This window comes from Corvus cornix, chromosome 2 (genome assembly GCF_000738735.6).
Source record: "Corvus cornix cornix isolate S_Up_H32 chromosome 2, ASM73873v5, whole genome shotgun sequence".
NCBI classification, from domain to species: Eukaryota; Metazoa; Chordata; class Aves; order Passeriformes; family Corvidae; genus Corvus; species Corvus cornix.
This window is the reverse complement of record NC_046333.1, coordinates 64,856,112-64,873,897: the sequence shown is the minus strand read 5'-3', so window position 1 is coordinate 64,873,897 and position 17,786 is coordinate 64,856,112. Positions and strand designations below refer to the sequence as shown.

The window sequence follows — 17,786 nt, the reverse complement described above, 5'->3', positions numbered from 1 at the left end:
GATTCCAGAAAAAGTCTTTCAGGAGAGTTTCTCCTTGTTAGACAATGACCACCGTGAGATTTTGAATCATGGAATCTTATGGTCTTAAATTTTTTTTTCCCTGCTATTTATTACCATTCTAAGTAGAGAATTCGGTTTTAAGAGTCTGCACTGTCTGTTAGGGAAAACAAGAGACAACTGTTTTTCTTTACCTGATAGATGGCACCACCATGCCTAAGTGCTTTAGAATAGCATATGGTTATGATTCTCCAGTCTTCATTAATTGCACTGCTAATATTACAATAAAACATAGATGTTCTGGTAAACTGGAGCCTCTTTAAGTACCCCTATTGCAAGCACAGTCCTTCCCCTAAAAAGCTTGCGATCTAAATAGACAAGATTGCCAAGGAGATGAAGGGAAGTGCTTGCTGAGGGAAAGGTAAAGTGATTTGCACGAAGTCGCCCAATTAATTTATTAGAGAGCTAAAAATGTACTTCTCGGTGTCCTTAGAACTTAGGTGGAGGTTTTTTTCGCTGGTGACAGATTTAAGGTTTGCTGTCTGACAGTCCTTCTGATCTAGTCCCAGGATTTGCAACATTGAAGTAAAATTTATAGCAAAATTTAAGGTATCAGATCTGAAAACTGCAGGAGTCTTATATATGGGAAAGTTGTACTGGGTCACTTTTAGGTGCTTCTAAAATTGTATCAGTCAATCTTTTGCCTTGTACATAAAATACGATGAGTAATTCCCCCAAAAAACCTCTTACACTGCTCTGAGTTTTCTGTATATGTGAAATACCCAATACACGATTTAGCCTGAGGGCAAAATGTTTTACTGACTTTTGTTAAAAGTAGTACCAACTGGAAGCATCCCAAGTTCATGACCTCATGATGGACTAGTGAGAAGTTCTCCACCAGAATGGTTTCTTTTTTCCTACCTGCAAATGCTGATTCATCAGAATGACACTGATTACAATGTTCTTTGGAAAGAATTCAAAGCAGACAAGAAATTACAATGTTCTTTGGACAGAAGTCAGAAAAGAAAGCAAGTGAACTTTTGCTGGAAATCTGTCAGACTTCCTCTGCCTGGTTTCTCAGCATCCTGTGGTCTGCCTTTTAAAGGAGCTGAGAGCGTGGAGCACTGGCAGTGCTGGTTCCCCAGTTCCCAGGCAGGCACATCCTCAGTGAGTACCTCTTGTTAAGGCAAAAATTCATCCTCTCAGCTGAGGGTGAAGGTGAAGAGCACAGAGGAGAAAAGTGGACCCCTTGGCCCTCCTGACTGGGGGAAGAGGGGTGTCACTTGCCTTAAACATGTGTCTGTAAACAAAGAGATACAGATGCGCACAGCAAAATTCTGGCCCATGATCCCTTTTTTTTTCCCTGAATCACCTGCATTCACTAATGCAAAACACCTTTTTTATGGAGAATTGGGGTTTTGGAAATGGAGTACTGATTTTTGTCTTCTGTGGCATAACAAAAGCATCCATGTGAAATCTCCACAAGTTGAAATTGGCTCTCCCTCCATACCCCCTGGGCTCTGCTCAGTGATACGTTTACACATTAGAAGTGGGAAGAGATGATACTCCAATATTCTTCACTCAGATGCAATTCTGCTAAGTGCTGGCTAGGGGAAGCCTTTCACTGTGAAAGATGCTCTGCAGCAGGAAGGTCTGGGACTTGCTGTCAACCACAGAACAACGCAGACTTCCAAAAAACCTGACGTCTCCAGGACAGGGCCTAGATGTTTCATGCTAGCTGCAGAAAGAGGCTTTCCTGAAATGTAGGAACTCTGGAGCACAGCTCTAAAGCCTCACATCCTCATGAGGCTGTCTGAAGTGCTGACCAAAAGACCACAAAGGATTGCTGAGACCAAGGCTACAGCTTGCAGTGCTATAGAGATTTCGAGATTTAAAAAATCATGGTTTTACTGCTGTGAGCTCTCTATCTCCTGCTATGGAGGTACTTTAGCTTCTTTCTTAACTGAACAATCCACCCTATGCCCCTTTAAAGCACAGTGCAGAACCTGGCACCTTTTTGATGTGGTTTTCTTTGTAGTCCCTTAATTTTATTTCTCTCTGAATAAAAAGGGAGAGGCTTTTTCTTTTCGTTGTATGTTTTTCCTCCCCCAGGTACTGTGGTATGATAAATTTCTATTACACAGTTTTGGCAACCACCTCGGACTATGTGTCACTTCTGCTACTAAAAAAACCCCAGTTCTGCTGCAGGAGAAACAAAGAGATCCTGTGGCAATAAAATGAATACCAGAATTCATGAAGCTGAAGTTTTGCTGTGAGGGAAGGAAGGTGATTCTTTGGGTTGACATGGCTGCAGAAGCAGTCTCATTGAGTACAGAGCTCTGGGTTCTCAGCCGTGAATGCTTACAGGAGGATGAAGGTTGGGAGCTGAGGCTATAAACTGATTCAGGCTTTGCCAAAAAACCCAAATAACTCACTGCTCCTCCTTGACTTTTAAGTGTTCCCGAGGACTTCTCTAAAGGATGTGAGAGTCCATATTCCTCTTGTGGCTGGATGTGCAAGTGTATGTCAAGGTTGCCAGGCAAGAACCTTCTTTAAGACAAGACATCAAAGGCTGAAGCCCTTACTGTTACTGCCTTTTTTAAATGGTAATTTGGTACATCTCAAATTCTTGTTTTGTTTGATTTTTCTGGTTGTTTTAATTTGCATTCCCTCTTGCCCTTAATAATTGTGTCTTCCTTCTTTGGTCACAGACTGGGATTTAACTTGGGAGGGTTGGTGCACAAGGAGCTTTGGTTTGTTCTAGAACAGTATCACACAATTCTGCATCATGTGAAAACTCCTTTCAGAGTAGAATAAAATCCTATGGAAATCACTGCAGGGAGGTTTCTAGAGCACCTTCTTGCACCTCCTGTAGAAATGTGACTTCTTTTCATTGACACTTTGGGAATTGTTCATATGTGTTGTCATTGAATTGTGACATATTAGACATCAGCTCTGAAGCTGAATTTAGCTGACTGGCCTTTTTTGTGTGAGTTCAATTTAGTTTTGGATTTTTTTATTTGATTTATTTGAATAAGCTTAAGAAACCAAAAGCAAAAGGGCTGCTAATTGCTAGAATACAGAAGACAAGATGGTCTCATTGCATTGCAAAGGTAGCTTTATAGATAAATTTATCATGTCTGAGTACTGGTCAAGCTAGTCAGCTTTGACATTTTCCAAAGTGCTGTACAATTCCTGAGAGGGATCCTGGCTGTGATGAGTACAGTCCCACTGACGCTGGAGCAATAAATGCTTTTTGACACAGTAGTTCGAAAGAATTACAGCAGTAGATTCTGGATTGTGCTCTGGTTGTACATAGCAGATAAGGGAAGTTGGATGGCTTTCAACACCTAAGCAAGGGTCCACAGAATCATAGAATGCTTTGGGTTGGAAGGAACCTTTAAAGCTCATCTAGTCTAACCCCCCCGCAATAAGCAGGGACATCTTCAACTAGATTAGGTCATTCAGAGTGCCATCAAACCTGTCCATAGATTCATGGAATCACAGAATGGTTGGGGTTGGAAGGGACCTCTAGAGATCATCTAACAACCCCCTGCCAAGGAAGGGTCACCTAGAACAGGTGACACAGGAACACGTTCGAGAGGGTTTTTAATGTCTTCAGAGAGGGAGACTCCATGACCTCCCTGGGCAGCCTGTTCCAGAGCTCTGCCACCCTCAATGTAAATAAGTTCTTTCTCATGTTGAGGTGGAATTTCTTGTGTTTCAGTTTATGGCCATTGCTCCTCATCTAGTCACCAGCACCACTGAGAAGAGTCTGGCACCATCCTCTTGGCACCTGCCTATGAGATATTCATATGTGTTAATGAGATCCCCTCTCAGTCTTCTCTTCTCCAGACTAAACAGGCCCAGCTCCCTCAGTCTCTCCTCGTAAGAGATGCTCCAGACCCCAAATAATCTTTGTGTCCTTCCACTGAACTGTCTCCAATAGCTCCTTGTCTCTCTTGTACTGAGGAGCCCAGAAATGGACACATCACTCCAGATGTGACCTCACTAGAGCCAAGCAGAGGGGGAGAATCAGCTCCCTCAATTTGCTGACCACACTCTTCCCAATGCACCCCAGAATATTACTGGCCTCCCTGGCCACAACTGGCACACTGCCAGCTCATGGACAACTTGTCATGCACCAAGGCCCCCAGGTCCTTACTGAATCCATGCTGACTACTCCAAATGACCTTCTTTTGTTTTATATACATGGTGATGACCTTCAGAATGATCTGTTCCATCACCTTTTCAGGGATGGAGGTGAGGCTGACTGAGTCCTCCTTCTTGTCCTTTTTGAAGATGGGAATAACATTGCATTTAAGGTTGCAAAAAGGCCTCTGAGATCATCAAGTCCAACCATTTAACATGATACTACAGGTCCACCACTAAACCCTGAAGGTTTCCAGGTTGTGCAGAGACAACCTCTCTAGACAACCTGTTTGAGTGTTTCACCACCCACGTTATAAAAATTTCTTCCTTCTATGTAGTCTGAATCTACCCTTGTTTAGTTTAAAACCATTACTCCTTGTCCTATAACTACAGGCCCTACCAAAACGTCTGCTCCCATCTTTCTTATAAGTCCCTTTTAGGTGCTGGAAGGCTGCAGTAAGGTCTCCTTAAGGCCTTCTCTTTTCCAGGCTGAATATCCCCAGTTCTCTCAGCCTGTCTTCACAGGAGATGCGCTTGAGCCCTCTGATCATCTTTGTGGCCTCTGGGTTTGCTCCAGCAGGTCCAGGTTTTTCTTGTGTTGGGGGCCCCACATCTGGATGCAGCACTCCAAGTGGTGTCTCACCAGTGTGGAGTAGAGGGGCAGAATCCCCTCCCTCGACCTTCTGGCCACGCTGCTTTTGATGCAGAATGTTGTTTGATGCTTTCTGGGCTGTGAGCACAAATTGCCAGCTCATACCCAGTATTTTAGTCACCAGCAACCCCTAAGTTGTCTGCAGAGCTGCTCTCAACCTTTTCGTGCCCCAGCCTGTATTGATAGTGTGGCTTCATGCAACTTGAAGAGTGTGACTGCACATCTGAAGGGTGTATGGGCCAAAGGAGAACATGATAGAGCAGGACAAAAGAGAAACTTTATGTCCACCTATTCAGACCCAAAAGCAGTATTCGTGTCCTCGAGGTGGTCCATAAACACATAAAAGGAAGATATTTATAAAGTTGATACATCCAAAGTGAATTGGATCCTCTGTATTGCATTAATCTTAAGTGAACTGTTGGTATTGTGACAGGTTTTTATATTTACTGTGGAAAAAAATTGTGTGGGTTCTTTTAGGCATCACTTTTGATGTGTACAAATGTTGGGGTTTTTCTCATGAACTCTTTGCAAGTACTGCATCTGTGCTCTCTCACATGTTGAATAAGAGAATAAAAACATTTCTCTGAAAAGTTAGAAAGCAAAGATGTAGTAAAAATGCTGCAGTAAGAGTTCCGTTTAGATCTTTGTTCTAAACGATATTTTCATTTTCTGCTTAGTAGCGTCAATTGCTAGTTCAGCTTCTTCCACCCATTGCCTCAAGGCTTTCTCTTTTTTTTTTAACATTTTTAGATCTTTTTCACAATCCACGCACATAGCTGCACAGGATTTTTGTAATGATTATTAGTCTTGATAGTTTCCTACTTCTTCTTTGCTCATATGGTAAATTATTTTAAGTGGCAGTGTGGTTATTAATTTCAGAGATGAGTCTTTCAGATGGCTCTTTGGTAGGATGATGAAAAGTGTCTGCTTGATGTTACCCTGACTACTGTGGAGATTACTTACAACCCTTTGTCCTGGGTTGCAGTGTATTCTATTACCATCCCCATCAGCCGTTGAAATCAGGTGGGGCAGTGTTTCCTTGCCTCCTCCCCCCAGACTATCTTTCTGTTAATTGCCCATCATTGTCCTGCCGCCTGACTCAGAGATAACTCCCTCTGGACTATCTTCTGTTAATGAGCCTAATCAACACTTGGCCTCATGACTCATTACCCCATTGTGAGATGCTCCACCCAGAGGGAGGAACCAAGCATCCCATCGTGGATATAATCTGAGGCTGAACACCAGAGACACCGGCTTCCCACTGGATTTCCAGAGGACAGGAGCTACACAGCCACCACTGGACTTCCTGAGGAAGAGCAGACTGTTTTACTACAGGATCACTGCTTCAGAGGACTGCAGCCACCATTCTACCAGACTGCTACCACCACCCTGCCTAACAGGGTGTCAGGTTGTACCTTGACTCTGTCAGTTTGACAGTGTTTCCTTTTACTTTTTTTTTCCCTTTTTCTTTAATTTCCATTAAATTGTTATTCTGACTTGGTGCCTCCCACTGGTTTGTTTTCAAACTAGTACATAATTTGGCGCCCAACGTGGGGCTCGAACCCACGACCCTGGGATTAAGAGTCTCATGCTCTACCGACTGAGCTAGCCTACTAGTTTGAAAACAAACCAGTGGGAGGCACCAAGTCAGAATAACAATTTAATGGAAATTAAAGAAAAAGGGAAAAAAAAAGTAAAAGGAAACACTGTCAAACTGACAGAGTCAAGGTACAACCTGACACCCTGTTAGGCAGGGTGGTGGTAGCAGTCTGGTAGAATGGTGGCTGCAGTCCTCTGAAGCAGTGATCCTGTAGTAAAACAGTCTGCTCTTCCTCAGGAAGTCCAGTGGTGGCTGTGTAGCTCCTGTCCTCTGGAAATCCAGTGGGAAGCCGGTGTCTCTGGTGTTCAGCCTCAGATTATATCCACGATGGGATGCTTGGTTCCTCCCTCTGGGTGGAGCATCTCACAATGGGGTAATGAGTCATGAGGCCAAGTGTTGATTAGGCTCATTAACAGAAGATAGTCCAGAGGGAGTTATCTCTGAGTCAGGCGGCAGGACAATGATGGGCAATTAACAGAAAGATAGTCTGGGGGGAGGAGGCAAGGAAACACTGCCCCACCTGATTTCAACGGCTGATGGGGATGGTAATAGAATACACTGCAACCCAGGACACCCTTTAAGACAGTTTAACGCAGTTTAAGAGGTACATACAATGGAAATAGCAAGTGTACTAGGAGATTGATTTTGCTCTAGAGAGTTGAATCCAACTGAGCAAAATGGCAGAGGAGCCTGCAGGCTTATTTCAAAACCCCACCTACATGTTTCCCTCTCTGCACACAGATTTACAGGATCAGATGCCAGCTCTGGATACTCTACTAGTACTCTAATGTATTAATCAAATCCACATCTCCTGAAACTGGAGTTCAGATCCAGCCCTTCGGGTTTCTTTGTGACAACAAACTCAGCCACTGCAACGCTCAAATACATTTCTATTGGTTGTATCTGTTCCAAAGGCAGGAGACTCATACAGACTGGTTTCCAAAATCTCTCATTTATAGTGCTCAGATACCTATTTTTGTCCAGTTAATGTTTGTTTTTTGGCTTTTGGTATCTTCTGTTCATGAATTTGCTAGAAGAAATTTAAAAATTGTTTACATAAACATTTTTCATGAACAGTCTAGATGTCCCGGGGTACTTTCTATGTTTAAGAAGCTCAGAGTGGTTGAAGTGAGGCATCTTCTGTATATGCCTTCTGACAATCTTCTTAAATGTGTGGTTAAAAAAAAATACTCCTTTGGTCTCTGTCAGTTTTTTAAAAAAAACTAAGAGAACAGTAATTTTGCTGTGCACCCACCTGATTCCAGCTCTGTGAAACACTGATCCTTCCAATGCCAGCAGCTCTTTGGCAGGTTGCTTAGGCCACAGTTCACAAGCAGTTCTCCCCTGGGGGCATGAGATGTATGCCGGCACTGAATATTAAGGTTGCCTGGATGCCACACTGAGCACAGAGTGTAAAACCTGTATTGGAGTCTTGTCTCTGTAAGCCCTCAGGACAGAGCTTTCTCTAACACACAAGGCTGTGTGCTTTGCAGATGTGCATTATGCAGCTCTTCTCCCCGATCTTGCCTAGAATAGAAGTTGCCCTATATGCAGTGAGGGCGTGAGGGAAGACCCAGGCAACTACAAACCTGTTAGTTTAACCTCAGTTTCTGGAAGAACTATGGAGAAGATTAAACTGGATTGTTCTGAAGGGCATTTAAAAACATCAGCCACAGTCAACATGAGTTCACAAAAGGGAAGTCCTGTTTCACTGATACCCTTTTACAGTAAGGTCACCTGCCTGGTGTGTGAAGGGAAGGTGGTAGATGTAGTTTTCTGGATTTTTGTAAGGCTTTTGATACCATCCCTTACGGCATCCTTCTGGACAAGTTGTCCATCTCTGGGATGAGTGGGTACACACTGAAGAACTGGCTGAACAGCCGGATGCAAAGGGTTACGGTGAATGAGGCTACATCTGGCTGGTGACCGGTCACCAGCGGTGTTCCTCAGGATCAGTTCCAGGGCCAGCGCTGTTCAGTGATCTGGGGGCACGAATTGAATGCCCCATTAGCAGGTTTGCTGATGATATGGAACAGGGAGGTGCTGTTGACTCACTTGAGGGACAAGAGTCCTTGCAGAGGGATAGAGTGGAACATTGGGCAGTCATCAATAAGATGAAATTTAACAAGTCCAAGTGCTGGATCTGGCTCCTGGGATGGAGTATCATGGGCACGAGTATGAGCTGGAGGAGCAATGGCTGGAGATCAGCCCTGTGGAAGGGGATCTGGGAGTGCTGGTCAGCAGCAGCTCCGTGTGAGCCATCGTGTGCCCTGGCAGCCCCAAGGGCAAACCTCGTCCTGGGGTGCATTGAGCACAGCACAACCCCCCCCAGGAGAGGGGATTTTCTTGAAATTCCTCATACTACAAAGAGCTTTAGGTAGCCATCCCAGAGCTTTTTAAGAAACTTGTTCAGTAAAGATTCCACAAAAGTCAGTAGATCTACAAAGGGTTACATTTTACTTCAGGTGCTGGCGAGAATTCCTTGCAAAGTTATGGAGATACCCATGGAGTAATGAATTCTCTTGGTGGCTCAAACTGCTTTTCTACCTCTGCGTTTAGATTTGACTTTAAAGCCAAATCTCATCATGTTTGCTTCTTCCTCCTGTTTTTAGTGCATGCCACTTGCTTGGCCCTTGTGAGTCTACAGCCTCTTTTTACAGTGGTTGACAGAGCTATTGGTCACATTTGTCACTCTTCTCTTAAAGGATACCGAGGACCAGCAATTTTCATTCTCCTGCTTTTGTTATGGCTCCGGCTACAGCATCCAGATTGATTGGGTGGAGGAGACTCATGCATTGTCAAGCCAAGCAACTCTGACTGTATTTTTGCCCTAGTACAGCAGTCTGAGTATTAAAAAGGATGTTATGCCATTTATGGTTGAACTATGTACGTATTCCTCACATAGACACAGAGTTATTTTGCTTATTAGAATTACATGGCCTTTCAATATAGAGAGAGCTACAACCCTCCTTATTTTTTAAAATGATGGGTTATTCATTAAGAAGAATGTAAGATGTGGGTTTGGAATAATTTTCTATCCTTTAACTTTTAGCCTTAGCTTCCCCTATGTCTTTAGCCAAACAGTTTTTATTATCCTACCTCAGTGGGCCTTATCTGTAAAAGAAGAATTAGTTATCTCTGAATTTCAAAGGAGTGTTGTAAGGATTAATTTGCTGTGTTTTCTGTTGAATGTTTTGGAAAATGATTGATGCTAAGTAAGTATTATTGTTTCTAAAGCATTTTTGTTTTGTGAGTTTTCTCTGAAATACAGCACTTTTATGCTAAGAATATTTATAGTGGGGGCATTTTTCTTAAAACACCATGCATTTAATTTGCCTCTGTGAAACACTACATAATATGAACTTTATTAATAAATTGCTCCAAGTGTTACAGACAAAAGACTGAATTCAGAAACCCTCAGTATCTTTCTGAAATGCCTCGTTATTTAGCAATACTTAATCAAATTAATCTGCAGTAAATCTCTCTGAGTCATTAAAATTCTGCTAGGCATTCACTTTATTTCTAGGGACTTTGAAGTAGACGAGGCTTTGGATTTGTTGGGTTTTGGGCGTTTTTTATGTGTTATATTGAGGAAAGAAAAAATAATTCGATAGATGTTTCACAGAGATACAGCATTAAAAACAAGTCTGTCTAGCAAAACTAGAATAATGTATTGCTGTCTCTGTTTCATATTTATATTCTGCTTGACACAAAATAGCTTTGCCTATTTCCTACTTTGATAGGTCTTAAAGCTTTTTTACAATTTTGATGAAATTAGATTTTTTTCATATTTATCTCTACCGTGCAGAAACAAGAGGCAGTTGGTTTGGACACACTGTACTGAATTCAGTGAACCTGGTGGAGCTGCACTGAGGATTGATGGCTACCCAAAATGTTCAGACTTTCTTTGTGGAGCACAGCACACAACTTCAGGGTTTCTCATGGAATCCCAGCTCCCCAAGTCATGTGAACATGCTAGAATCCCAACTGTTTAATGAGGTTTATTTTTAAAGCACAGAAAGTAAAAAAATAGACCAACCACACATAGCAAATCAAAGAACAGTTGTACAGAATGCTCTTCTATATTTATTACTGAGTTTAAAATACTAAAATCTAAGATCTGGGGTTTTTTTTTCAGACTGCACATGATGAAACTAGCAAGAAAAAGCTTCTGATTCTTCAGTAAATGTTGATCCCCTTAATGAGTCCACCATGCATTTCTAAGCTGTTGTTATAAGCAGCTAACCTGGGTCACAGCCTAGATGAGGCTGGAGACTGAAAAATTCAGTTGAGGGGAGAACTCTTTACTGGAGCAGACAAGCACAGACAGTTCAAGATGAAACTGGGTGATGCCTTCTGTCAGGATACCAAGGATGTTCGTGAGATGACCATTAGGTGTTGCTTTCCTAAACTGTTCAGAGTAGCACCAGTCCACTTGACTTGCTGCTTCCCATTCAGCTAGTGATTTATGGGGGGGTAACTGTGGTACACACACTGTTGTCTTTTTCACAAGACAGGTAATAGATTTTGATTCAGATCGCCATTGGATGGAGTTTACTCTGGGTTTAAGCTCCCCTTTTTCTCTTTATTGTAAAGGTTTCTGTTGAAAAATAAGATAAAAAGTTAAACAAGTACTATATGTCCCTTCCAGAGGCTAATAGTTTTAGGACAGTAAAATCACAGAAATCAGTATATTGTCAGCTTTCTGCTTTATGCCTTTTCATACACGCCAGTTTTCATTCAGATTAGAGTCCAACACCAAATCCATCCCATCACTGAATATTCCCTGAGTTAGGGGACTCCCACACTAAAATATTCAGCAGCCCAAGTGGACTTCAACAGCATTTTCTTTTTTCTGTTTTTATTGTGAATGTTAATTTCCTGTAGGGTTCCCTGCACGTGCTTTGCAAGGGATAAGTGGAAGGAGTAAGGAAAGGGCAGCTTGCTCAAGAGACAAGTGTCAGCATGATGTCATACCCAAAGTGGAAAGGTTTTCAGAGAGAAAAAAAGATGCAGCAATCCCAAGAGACAGCCAGGCCCTTGCTTAATTGTTGTGTGCTGGGAGATCAGCCCACATTTGTATCACTGTGTACACAAACATCACCAGCTTAGAATGAGCAAAAAAAACTCACATAAATGGTGGGGCCCAGTATGTGCCTTTCCTTCCAGTAGCAACTCTTTTTCCTGAGCTTATTTTCCAGTGCATGACATTAAACTATTAGAGAGCATCCAAAGGAGGGCAACAAGAAGGGTGAAGGGCCTTGAAGGGAAGCTGTATGAGGAGTGGCTGAGGTCACTCAGTCTGTTCAGCCTGGAGGAGACTGAGGGGAGACCTTGTGAGGGGAAGAGGAGGCACAGACACTGATCTCTTCCCTGTGGTGCCCAGTGACAGGACCCAAGGGAATGGCCTGAAATTGTGTCAGGGAAGGTCTATGTTGAATGTCAGGAAAAGGTTCTTCACTCAGAGGGTGGCTGGGCACTGGAACAGGGAAGGGGTCACAGCACCAAGGCTGACAGAGTTCAAGAAGCATTTGTATAATGTTCTCAGGCACATGGGGTGATTCTTGGGGTGTCCTGTGCAGGGCCAGGAGTTGGAGTCACTGATCCTTGTGGATCCCTTCCAACTCAGCATATTCTGTGATTCTATGGTCATGGCTGTCAGCCACCCCTGAGCTCCCTCCTCAGTGAGGATGGCTGTACATATAATATGGGGAGCACTTTGGAAAGCTGAAAGATTTGTATTTGAAAAGTGCTTCAGGCTGGATTGGATCAGAAGGAAAGTTTCAGAAGGACACATACCACAGACCTGAGGAGCTGCCCATTCCCACTGTGGGTCTGCACACCTCTGTCAGTGCCTCTTCCATCAAGATTCTGGTCTTTGGCTGGCTCTTGCATGCATTTTGGCAGCATCAGGAGCAGCTCTGACCATAAGGAGAATTACAAACAAGAGCTGTGTTATGGAGGAACTTGCCTGCAGAGACAAGGCTGCTGGTAGCAAGACATACTTGGTGTGGGGCATGGAGGAAGGGAAATGCTGGGAAAAGAGAAGTAACAATTACACAAGTATGTTACATTACACTGTAAAATCGGTGAAGTGGTAAAAATGAAACTGGCTACCTCATTACACAACTTAAATAGAAAGAAAACAAATAATAAGCAAAACTGTGATCAGGAGAGAAATATGACAGGAAATTTGTGAAAGAAGTTGAAAGTAATCTAGAAGCAGTTTATCAACTGAATCAAGAAAGTATATCTGTTCCTGAGGATTTAGGGGGCCTTAAGGAATATGTCTAACCACATGGACAGCATCCACTAGAAATGGGAATCTTTTTATTGGGCCTCACATCCTAGCACCACACCTGGCCATGCAGAGCCAAACCATTAGCTGCAGAGTCTCTCATTATGCACCACTTAGATGCACCACAGCAATGAATAAAATGCTCCTTAAGCTTAGGGCAGATGAAAAACCATCTTGGGCAAGGTTTTAAATCAAGTGCAAATTCCTTTGTTGATCCCGCCATGACAAAGTCCAAGAGCTCTCTGTGCTTCACTTGCATTTATAAACAACACCATTCTAATTTTCTTGTGTCCTGCACAATACTTTCCCGAACATTATGATGGAACTGGTCTAACCCAAAATCTCGTATCCAGATATTTTTATCAGATTCCTTTAAACTTTATGAAACTCTGAAATGTTCTCCTTTGAACCCTAGGTATTGAACCTGAATTTGAATTTTAAATTTTCCACTATTTTGTTATGGAAACTGTTGGCCCCCCAAATCTGATACACTTGCATTCATACATATCCTCCTCTTCCCAGTACCCATTTCCTTCTTGAGGGCATGTTGCAGCCTGTTTGCCTGGTTATTTTGAACTCCATGTACTGATGGGTTCCTTTCAAACTTAGGTGGGGTTTACATTACTCCATAACTCACAGTTTTTCTGTGACAGCAAGCCCTGGGAGAGTGCACACTGGGAGAGTTACAAGCTACTACTTGCACAGAGATAGTAGTTCCTTGTCATCATTGGGGTTTGTTTATCTCCCGACCTCATATGATTTCCAGATGAGCTTAGCATACTTTGAATCCTCTAATTATGCTGCTGCAGCCATGTGACTGCCTGGCTGAGTAATTCCCTGCAGAAGGAGACAGAACTGCATGTAACAAAGCTCAACCGAACAGCGTTCAAAATGTGAACAAGTCGCAGTAGTATACAATACCATGCCGCTTTGCCTGAAATCTCCTACTGGTGCCACAGCCATGTGGAGGCCTGATTTATGGTAGCAATCTTAGTGATCTGCAGGGAAGAGCATGGGTGGGGAGGGAAGGCTAGCTGGACCTTTGGCTTGTTTCCTTGTCACCTAATTCAGAGGTCTCAGTGAGGAGGTAGGAATCCCTGCCTCGTGGAGATAAGGAGCAATTGCCTTCTGCACCACCAGGGAGCCCGAATCCATTCTGGCTGTTGTGCAGCGGTGTGAGATAGAATGAGAAAGACAGAGCAGTTGGCATCAAATATGCAGCAATCTGCTGAAGACCTTCCTGATTTATAGGTAATATATGTAATAATTATTCTCGTTTTACAAAAAGCCTTGCGCTGTTTTCAGAACGGTTAATAGCATTTATTGTTCCGACCTCTGTATCTTCCTTTCATACGGGAGCTGGTCATTGAATTGCAACTTGTTTTTCGGCTGGCTGACGGCGGAGAAGGGGCTGTCTGGCACAGCAAGGCTGGATGGGTGTGTGTAGAGCTTGTGCATTTTCAGAGCATGACACTTAGGAAGGCTGTTGCTCAGTTGCCAAAAGCACAGCTGTTGCAGAGTAAGGGAGGGAGCCTGGCAGCAGCCTTGTAATCAGGTAGGCAAACGTGCAAACCATATGCTTATTCCTGCCTAATTTTATTGCTCGAAGTGGCAGTGTTATTAGTGGGTAGTGTCTGGGCACACAAAGTCCTCTTTTCTGCCGGTGGCAGTCAGGCGGGGTTGATGAGAGCAGCTGGGTGTGTTTGCCCAGAAGCTGGTATCTGTGAATGAAGAGATCAATAGCTGCGCTAAAAATCACTGAGCCATCTGGGATTTACAGATAGAGGATTGACTTGCAAATCCTACTGAAACTGAGATCTGCAGTAACTGCTGAATAACAGCACAAGCAGTGGAGGTGGTGTAGAAAGTTATCTAGAAGACCTGAAATGGCCTAGTGGTACTTTTCTCAGCCCTCGGTCACAAAGAAGCTCAGGAAAGGGTGAGAAAATGCTGAGGTAGGGGGAAATTATGTTCTGCTGCTATTTTTTTATTTTTAACCCTGTTGTTGACACGTGATTTTGAAGGTACTGCAAGATGATACAAAATGCAGCTATATTTTACCAATACCTGATGGCTACCGAAATCAGTCTCTTTCCATCTGCATGTAAACAGGATAAGCCTGTAACCAAGCAGGAGAGGGAGAGAAAAAGGTGGAGACAAAAGAAAATACTTGTTCAGAAAGGTGCCAGAGGATGCACTTGGAAATGGAGTTTAGACTTTGAGCCAGTTTTATGCTTATCCTGTGCTCTGTGGTTATGCAGAACTACAGCAGCTGTCAGGCTGGAGAGAGGAGTCAGGAACAAACCAAGACCTGAGAGTGGAAAGAAAGTGTACAGAAACAACTTCTACTGTAGGTGAAGAAAGCCATGCATTTATAGCAGAGACCAGTCATGTCTGTTGTACCTTTCAGCATGGATTTTAGGTATGGAATTGGTCTTCCATTGATTAGCAGGGATACTTGCCCGGCTTACTTAGCACAAAGAAATTAAAGTACGGGAAGTGTCCTGTGGGCTTCTGGTTAAGAGGTTCTAAAACACGGCCAGGAAGAAGGAAGCTGTTTGCTGGCATGGGGTGCTGTGATTATAGACCTGCGTTGCAGTCAGGTAAGTAGATATGTGTTATGGCATGGAGCAGCACAGGTATTCTACTCTGCATACTTCTCTGCTGTCTTTTAAAGTGGGCACAAACAAATATTGAAACAGCCATCTGTGATGAAGCTAGACATCTAAAGGCATCTAAGTAGGAAAATAGTAACATGTGGAGACTACACAGGCTAAACAACTCTGATGTTGTAGAAGTTTGGGAAAGAAGTGGAAATGCAAACCAAACCCCCAGCATTTTATCCACTAACCCATTCCAGTAAAACAGAATAACAGCTTTTCTCTTTTTATTGTTTGTTTTTTTTTCCTAGCAGGGCATGACCTTGACCTTAGGTTAGCCTAGATAGTTGCACTGTCCTGTGCTATTCTAGTTTCTGTTTAAGAGGTGGTTATAGTGTTTATTTTATGGTGTTGCAATACTGTCCCTGCCCGGCTCTGTGGGGTCCCGCGTGCCCCCACAGACGCACGGGTGGGTTCACTATGATAGTCGGTAGCAAAGAGTCGAGAAGGGCATTTGTGTGCGTTCCAGCAGGAGCATTCATTGCTTCTACACTTTTGAAGGTTGCAGAGGCAAATGCCAACATGATCCCAAAACTCACAGTTTTATCCGGGGCTGGGGAAAAGGCAGGACTAGGGAACAGGGACCAATGGGGAAGCTCTGGGGGAGTGACAAAGGGTAGAGGCTGACAGCCAACCGGGGAATTCAAACTGGGATAGATTAACATAACAGAGCAATACTTCCTGGGAGAAGCATTTTTGGTCACCTCTAACATAAAGTGGTTCTTGTGGTACTAGGGTCTTGTCTTACTGAAAACTCTCTGTCCCTTGTAGTGTATGTTCATCGGCCACAACAGTGTTTGTGTAAACCTACATCTAAGAGGGGAAGATTTTAGTGGTGGGTAATGTAATCTCTCTTACGAGTTTGTAAAATGCGGTACGTGATTATTGATCCTCCCTAATAGTGCTATTGCTAACTGTGCTGTGTGTTCAGAAGTCTGTCAGTGTTAACAGTGTTTGCCAGCTGTGCTGTGTGTTCAGGGATCTGTCAGTGTTAACAGTGTTTGCCAAATCTTTTTCCTGAGTTTATTTCTCAGTTGAGGTATCCACAGTAAAAAGACTTCAGGTAAAAAATTCATGAGTATAAGGCATAAGTATAATCGTTCATATCTGTAGTTGTCACTGGAATCATACAACAGATAGAGTATTGTGACTTTAACTAGCAGCAATCTAACTCCACTGCCTTTGCTGATGTGTTAGCAGAGCTACACTTCCTGCACTGGCCTTCCTAAGAAGCAGAGCTGGGTCTTTGTAACTCATTTCTGTTATTGAGACTGCAGCCCTGCTTGTTCTGCTCCCAAAATACAGACCATGGCCAGTTGAAATTAAGAAGCAGTTTGTCTTGTCTTGGGGTACAGCTACAGGAGAATGTCTCTTCTCCTGTGACCTAGACCACTGAAAGTCGTCTCTCTGCAGGGCAATCTCCCCAGGTAGGTGCTGAAGGTTATATTTATCATTTCTGTAATGCCATTGCTCCATGATATTATAGGGAACATCTGTGTAGTCAAATACATTCACAGCTATCAAAAAAGCTCACTAGATAAGTCCTATATCACAGCATATCACTACAGTATCTTTCAAAGATATTGAAGAAAAAAATATAGTTCAGATGTCTTCTTACAAAATCTTTCTCCATGCTCTGCAGTCTCAGGAGATCTGAAACGTCTTTCAGCATAGTCACACTTATTTCTATGCATTACCTTCATGAGGGCAGTAAGAGTGAGGATTAGATAGGTAGGAAAGCACAGACCTATTAATTTTCATAAGGGCTGTCAGTCGTACTGAAGATTAGACTTTTAATCTCTGAAGGAGTCATCATGCTTTATTGGATAAAGGATCTTCAAATGAGAACTTTTCTGAGGAAACTCTGTGTGATGGGTGACAAAGAAAGGAAATGGTCCAACACAATCTTTTATATGTTGATTAGAAGAAAAATTCTGGCTCAACAGTGAAGCTAGGATTTGCTATCTCAAATTGAGAAACAGTCTTGAACTTCGTTATTTTTGCCTTGATTTTCAAGCAATAGACTGCAATAGGTATGTGAGTAAAGTCCAGATTCCTCAAACTTTCTAAGCCTAACACTCTCAGACAGCAGAACAGAAGGTGTCTGACATTTTTAACAGCCTATTAAGCTGATAAAGGAGCAAATGTGTCTGTTAGAAATTCTGTGGTTTATTAACCTGAGAGGGTAAAACAAGCAAAAAAAACCACAACAAACAAAACCAAATAAAACCCAAACCAAACAAACAAAAAACCCAAACCAGTGAAACAAAAAACCAAAACAACAAACAAAAAACCACAAACCCAAAAGAGAACAACAAAAAAACCCGCAAACAATCCCAAAACACAAACAAACAACCCAAAACCAACCCAGAAAAATCTGTGCAAGGTTGTATTTTTGAAATACAGTGGCTAGGGGAAACATGAAAT

The 17,786-nt window shown here is 42.8% G+C and overlaps 1 protein-coding gene and 1 non-coding gene across 2 annotated transcripts in view; one reads left to right on the top strand and one right to left on the bottom strand.

Moving 5' to 3' along the window:
* PHACTR1 (phosphatase and actin regulator 1) overlaps window positions 1–17,786 on the top strand; it is a 308,164-nt gene that overhangs the window by 120,036 nt on the left and 170,342 nt on the right.
* On the bottom strand, window positions 6,341–6,416 carry TRNAK-CUU. The gene has a single exon. It is a non-coding gene; the product is annotated as a tRNA-Lys (tRNA).